We start from the raw sequence: 7176 nt of genomic DNA, 5'->3' as shown, positions 1-7176 counted from the left end.
GAAGTCTTTTAAAGCATAATTTTTGAAATATCAGATAGTTAATCTTATCATTCAATTATAGGAGGATAAACCATAATGGGGTGCCCTGTTACCCAATCAGTGGGCCTCACCGTTCTCCCTCATTATTGTTATCTCTCTCCGACCATCATCTCTAAGATAGCACCTTTGTATGATGTACCCTGAGATGTCCCATCACCGAGGCCTTACCCGGTACCCATAGGCTTTATCCGGTACCTTGCGTGATGTCACCTAGCCCATTCCACCACAGACCTTACCTTATCTTGGAAGATGATGACCTTAAATTTTTGATAATGATTGAAAACTAATCTTACTCAAAATTCAATTAATTAGAATTTTGAAAACTTAACTCTATTCAATAATTATTTAATCATAAATATCATATTTGATAATAATAATAATAAATCGATTATTTCCTATCAATTTAAACATCAATCTCATTTTATTATAATTATTCAATTAAAATATTGATAAGAGGTGTTAAATTATTCAATATTCATCAATACCAAAATATGTCAATAATAAAAAAGATACTAATAACTATATCTTGTGTTAACAATTTTTTCATATGATAACAATATATGAAAAAGACATATAACTTACCTCCTTACCTTTCCCAATGGAGTAGCAATTTGAAAGTACATAATAGTCATCATCTAAGTTCCTTACCTTATTTAATTTGTGGATTTTATTGCTTGCAATGTGTTGGATGTCTCTCCATATTTAACATCATATATATGGTATTGTAGTGGGCCGCCAACCTCATACAGACCCAAGCTCGTTTATTTATGATAGTAGCTTTTGTATTTATTTCTTCCCTTTCTTATTTTCCAATTGACTCTTATACCTTATTGTTTTTTTATTCCACCTTCTATATCAGAATGGTCAATTCTTTCATCAGTAATGCACAGCTTTGCACGAGGGCAACTTGGGTCCCTGCTCGCCGTAAACAACACAAACATTGTGCTGGTCCAATATTGAGGTAAATTCTACCTCCTTCTCCCAATGCTGAATTTGAACTAATTTTTGATCAAATCTAAGATTAGAGTTTGATAGATATTTGGCTGCGGTATTCTTGAGAAACTGAAACGAGCACAACAGTTATGAAGAGAGGTGACAGTGTGGACACATTTACATATCCACCCACTTTTCTCTGTAATTGTTGTAATTGCACATAGAGACGTTGCATTAATGCAGTCATACATATCAAATTGTGCACATTATATTTGTAGTGATTTAACTTTTAATTGTGAAGTTTCATATTTGTTGCGATTAAACTTTTAATTGTGGAGCTCCATATTCATTGCAATTAGACTTGCTGAATGGTTGGAGTTGAACTTTTAATTGGCAAACTATTTTGATTATGCTTGTGGCTTCCTTCAGATGATGGCTTCTTCCTCAAGACTTCTATAGTTATTGCTATAGTTGGCGGCTTCAATACTTTCAATCAACTATAACTTGCCAACAACCAAGGCTATGGAAGTTCTTCACCAGACAACAATATTGACTTGAAAATAATTGCAACTAGTATAAACTAAGTGCATAGACAATGATGTCTACTATAAATGCAATTAATGTTTGTCTACTTCTTTTCTCCCCCTACGGTGACTGCTCGGTGTTCCACTCTAGAATATCTAACATGTCCATATTCAATGTCAAGGTGGGGTGTACTTCTCTCTTATTTCTTGAGATCTCCTCCTATTATACTTGATTTGAATCAGGCCTTTCTTGATATTATTCACTTACCTTTTCACCATTATAGTAGCCACATGTAGAGGAGTGCTCTTGTCCAAATCATGTGCATTTGCTAAAAAAAATGAGAATCTACTGGAGCCAAATTCATTATTGTGGTTTATTGCCCTAACTTGCAGCCTACCGATTATTACTGCTCTAATGTACAGATTTCTTGAATCACAATTCCTCTTGGCACTCTCACTTTTTTGCGGCAATTTCAGTTGGTTATCGCACCCACTGCTTATCATATTTTCATCACACACCATATATTTCAAAATATACATCACCAGCAAACATTCCCAATTCTGAGTCGCATTTAGATATTGATGGTATGGAGCACACACTCTGAGAGACATTAATGATGATTCAGGTGTTCAAAATAGAAGTTTCTGTCATATAAATAAGATCTTCCAATTCATTAATTTACAAGTGGCTTCCCATAGCTTTATGTCTACATTTTGGTTTCTCTTTCAACATAGGATGGCAGGAAAGTGGCTCTGATACCACTTGTAATGTCCCCTTTTTGGGGCATCTTCAGATTTGACATTTATTTATATCAATTTGATAATATTCATTATGATTCTATATGATATCCTTTTGATTGTGTAATATATATATATATAAGGATTTCCAATAAGGTTTATTATATTAATAACTATTTATTATATATAGATTAATATTAATTATATATGATTATATATTAATATTAATTATATATGATTATATATTAATATTAATTATATATAAGATTATAACAATATATGAATCTTTTTAATTTAATATTATTTTAATATATAACAAGGATATAATATCACATATTATTGTCATACGGATATGTACTAATTATCTATGGCATATAAATATCTAATATATAATAATATTCATAGATATATTTATATGTATAATTAATACTTACAATTATATAATATTTAATTATAAATTATATAATATAATAAATGATTATTATAATATTATAAATTATATCTTAATATAATTATAATATTATCAATTATTAATATTATATACTCTTTATTTATAATTAATTTATATACTAAAATGGGGATATCACATGGATTCATCCCTAAAGAGAAGAGGGAACTTGATGTATTTGTGTCCCTAAAGATAAGAGGGGGCTTGACATATGATTTTCCTTCCAAAGAGTCGAGGGTGGGAAGGGTAAGGAAATGAATATAATTTTTCAAGCACTTGAGGAGGTTTTAGAAAAACTTGGAAGAGATGTGGACTTTCAAAGGAAAGGCATCTCATGTGCAAACATATCAATGATGATTATTTCTACAACACCTAAGGAGGTGCTAGAAACACTCAGATGGGATGTGGATTTTTGGAGGAAAGGTGTCTCGTGTGCAACACAAAAGGAGGGATTACACACACTTGGAGGAGATGTGGAATTTTGGAGGAAATACATCTCATTGTGTAGGGGAGGTGGGAATACTTGAACATTATGAAGACAACTTTAGGATTTATGGTCAAGAGATCCAGTGATACAATCAATTTGGTGCTTCTTGAGAGAGCAATGAGGATTAGTATATTGATCTCTAAGCCTAAGTTTCCTATTAGTGTCTAACACTTAGCCATTTCTAAGGAAGCATTGGATGGTCATCCCTGCAATCGAGCTATCCAAAGAAGGCCGATCTACAAAGGAATTGTTTATATTTCATTACATGCCGAGAAAGTCAAAGTTCCTCGAGAACCCCAGTAGAGACCGAGTCAACACACATGCCGAGTAAAATAGTAGAGATTGAGTTTTTGGAAAGTTAGTTAATGCTGAGTGAATCAATTTATGACAAGCATATAGAAGCCGAGTGACAACATGAATGTTAGTTATGACCTAGCATCAGAACATTCAACCGTTGAGTAAACCAATTTTGACATAAGAGTTTGTAATGACACAAACACTTATGTAGATCATTTTAGCTGACTTCTACATGACATTTAAAGATTACAGAGATAGTTAAGCAGAAGATTACAAATTTTTTTAGAAGGCATTAATCCCAAGAAAAGCATATTAGCCAATTAGAAAACCAGAAGGGTAAAACAATGAAAGGGTAAAATATGGATCATTGATTATGATCTAGAATTTTCTACGTGTTGGTGCCCAAATTAGTAGATTAGGTTTCCAATGGAATGATGATGCAATTATGGGAACTCCTAATAGCAATTTTCCAATTGATAGGTTCCACACCAAATGAATGCAAACCTCTAAAATTTTGGCTCTACAAAATCGAGGCTCGTAGGCCTATACCTCACACCCTAGAGGCTTTTTAGAGAAAATAACTTGGGGGACTTGGGTGTTTAGGAATTTGATTAAGTACTTGATAAATATTTGTTGGCATGATAAATGAGTGTATGGTGGATCGATGATCTTTGTTACTTGGATATGTGTCCTTTTTGCAATCAACATGAAAACTCAAAACAATAATCAAAAGACCAATGCCTTAACTGATGGAGTCTTTATCATTTATTCAATCAATCATTCAAAATGTTTGAAGTAACCCATAGAGATAGACAAGAAATCCCTTCAAAACAAATGATAAGAATTCCATTAACTCCATTATTTTGCCACTTTTGAGGAAATTATAAAAATTCTAGTACGAATAAATTGAAATGGAAACATAATGACATTGGGCATGGTGTTTATGTGTGCCACCATTGGTGAGTGAACCATTACAGACCTAGGTCAGAAAATATTTCTATCACGTACTATTGTTGTATTGTGAAAAGCCTAGTTATTTATGTTTAACCATTCACATTAGAAGATTGACATTGTCATTGTTAGCTGATAGAATTCTTCTTGGCTACAAACAAACACTGAAACCAAAGAGCCCACCAAACCATATTCACTAGTCTTGCCAATATATTTGCATAACTAAACTTCTACTTAGACTCAACACTTTTAGGTATTAATAAATAATTTTGAAAAATTAGACAATGTATGTTTCAATTTGAATTTTTTATTCTTTTCAAACTACAAAATAATAAACTGAATGAGCATCGTTATCTCTAGAAGTTGCACCTAGACTAAATTTTAACTCAGTCAACTTTGAGTAACATGGAAACACTCCTAGGTAGTGGGAAGTACCAAGGTTAGGAGTGAATCTCCAGGTTATCGGCCAGTTCCTTTTGATGTTTCACCAATTTACTTCTTTAGGTAGAAAAATAAACTTGACAGGGAAAGGGATAAAAGGATTGCTTGAAAGTAAATTGGGGTGATACACCAAATGTTAAGATGAGGATATTTGTTGGACTAACATGATGAAACACTTCTGAACAATAGATAGGAGCACAATATTGATAACTAGACAATCATGCATGAATATTTCATAAGAAGGAAAGTACCTCAGGTAGAATGCTAAAATTCACAGTTAACTATTTGGGATGAAGCACAAATTCACGACTTATAACCTGCATAAACATATCCAAAACTTTACTTCAAATAAAATTGAGACACAGACTCAGGGATTCAAGAAACAAATCACAAAATTTATATCATATTAGTAATTTGAGTAGCAGAGACACAATACAGACATCTAAACTATTCCTTTATTTAGGCTTCAAAGGTAATTCCATAACATTCCTCAAGATTGAGTGTAAAGCAAGGTAAAAATACAGAAAGAAAGCATGAAGGATTCTTCAGAAATCTTGACAACACTTAATTTGCATAAAAAATTCCAAAATTACTAGCCCCTTTTCCACATCCTAGAAATCCTTATAAAGAGAAGGATTGCAACAAGCTTCAGATGAAAGAGGCACATGTCAAAAAACTATTGGAAGAAAAAAAGACATTTTAGAAAATTACATTCACATTTACATTCTACATTCTCTACACTTTTGGTAAAACTAGGAGGATAATCATGAAAATGTCAGGTGGTACTTGCTATAGGGATACCTTTAACCGATTATGTTTTCCTTTAATCATGGAATCCTTTAACTACATTGGCTGGTAGAGCCATGACATCCTTAATTGCTCCTACCATATCCATTTCTTCTCTCAGGCCATTTGAAATATCTGATTCTTCCTTTTGATGTCTTGGTTTTGCTTTATCCAGGATCAAATCTCCACTTCTCTATTCCAGCTTTGCAACCTAAACCTACCGTTCTCCACCATCTTTGGTCAATTTTACAAATGACTGTCTAGCAAGGTCATATACATAATAGCTGAAAGGTCAATTTTAAACTTTGACTCCCGATCTCTTGATACTATGACCTTACGACAGATTGGGGAGGAAGCCCCTTCATAATATCTTACTATGAGGACCTAGCTTCATGATTCTATGATTGTTAGAAATATTCTTTATATCTCAGCATCATGAGCCCATGAATATAGCTTTATGACCATACGAAAAATCATGTATCGTAGCATCAAAACATGCTTTTTGGCCCCTTACAATCTTACAATCACCCTTTCCCTATACTGGCGTAGTGTCTTATCTTCCTTTTGACTGCCCTACAATCGTATGATCATAGCTTAGCAAACCATCTTCGTAGTTTCAACAGTTTGACATTTAACATTCACAATCTCATGACAAGCAACAACTGTAAGATTGTAACCCGCATTACCGGCCCTTGAGATCTCTCGACATATTGTCTATCATAGCATCAGAGCTCCATAATTAGCACATTCACATTTCCTTTGCTTATGCTCCTGGGCCCACCTTGTCTTGTCACTTCAGCCTTTATGATCGTATGATCAAACTTTTTCATACCATCGAGCCCCTTCTATTTGGGCTTTGCGATCTCATGATCACTTAGTCTATTGGAGCTTTAGAAGCCTTCACAAGACTTTGAACGATGTCACAACTACCTTTTTCTGTAAGATCGAGACCTGACATATTACCTTTACATCTTTTTCCACTTATGATCCTATGATTGCTTAATCCTCCTATGGTCGTGGGTCTCTATTTTTGCCTTCATGATCCCAAGACACACCATGTATTATAACATTGGAACCTAAAGTCTTTATTGATCACTAATCCAAAAGTTGAGACTCATGATACCACGACAACAAGAACTGATAAGACTAGGCCCACTTGGACACTTTCCAAAGCTCGCTTCCCCACTTTCACTAATTATTGAGCATCTTCAAAATGTGGGCATGTGCAGATCATTGATCTCCATCATGTGACGACTGAAATGTTGAAATTTTCCTCTATCTATGTTAGTATCCTTGACCAATTGGAATGCATTAGTATGCCAACTCACTTGATACCCCTTCATTTGCGGCCCACAACTAAAAAAAGGTCCCATAAGAATTGTTTGCTTGTGGTTCTGTCGCTATAAGTAATGTGTTGGCATTATGTTGTATTTTTCATTAGTAACAACACTTATTCAATTCTGAATGCTTATCGAGCTCATCACTCAGTCTTTAGTTTATATTGAGCATTCAGTGGTTACCTATAAGCTTAG

The 7176-nt window shown here is 33.7% G+C and overlaps 1 long non-coding RNA gene across 1 annotated transcript; it reads left to right on the top strand.

The window, feature by feature from the left end:
- The first annotated feature begins 910 nt into the window (after positions 1-910).
- On the top strand, positions 911-1603 carry LOC149568209 (uncharacterized). The gene is made up of 2 exons (XR_016361663.1): positions 911-1000; positions 1402-1603. It is a non-coding gene; the product is annotated as an uncharacterized LOC149568209 (long non-coding RNA).
- Positions 1604-7176: the final 5573 nt, after the last annotated feature.

The sequence above is a fragment of the Cupressus sempervirens genome, chromosome 3 (assembly GCF_028749045.1).
Source record: "Cupressus sempervirens isolate cs-2001-9-10 chromosome 3, ASM2874904v1, whole genome shotgun sequence".
Classification (NCBI taxonomy): Eukaryota; Viridiplantae; Streptophyta; class Pinopsida; order Cupressales; family Cupressaceae; genus Cupressus; species Cupressus sempervirens.
The sequence above is the reverse complement of the archived record's forward strand: the minus strand, read 5'-3'. Positions and strand labels throughout refer to the sequence as shown.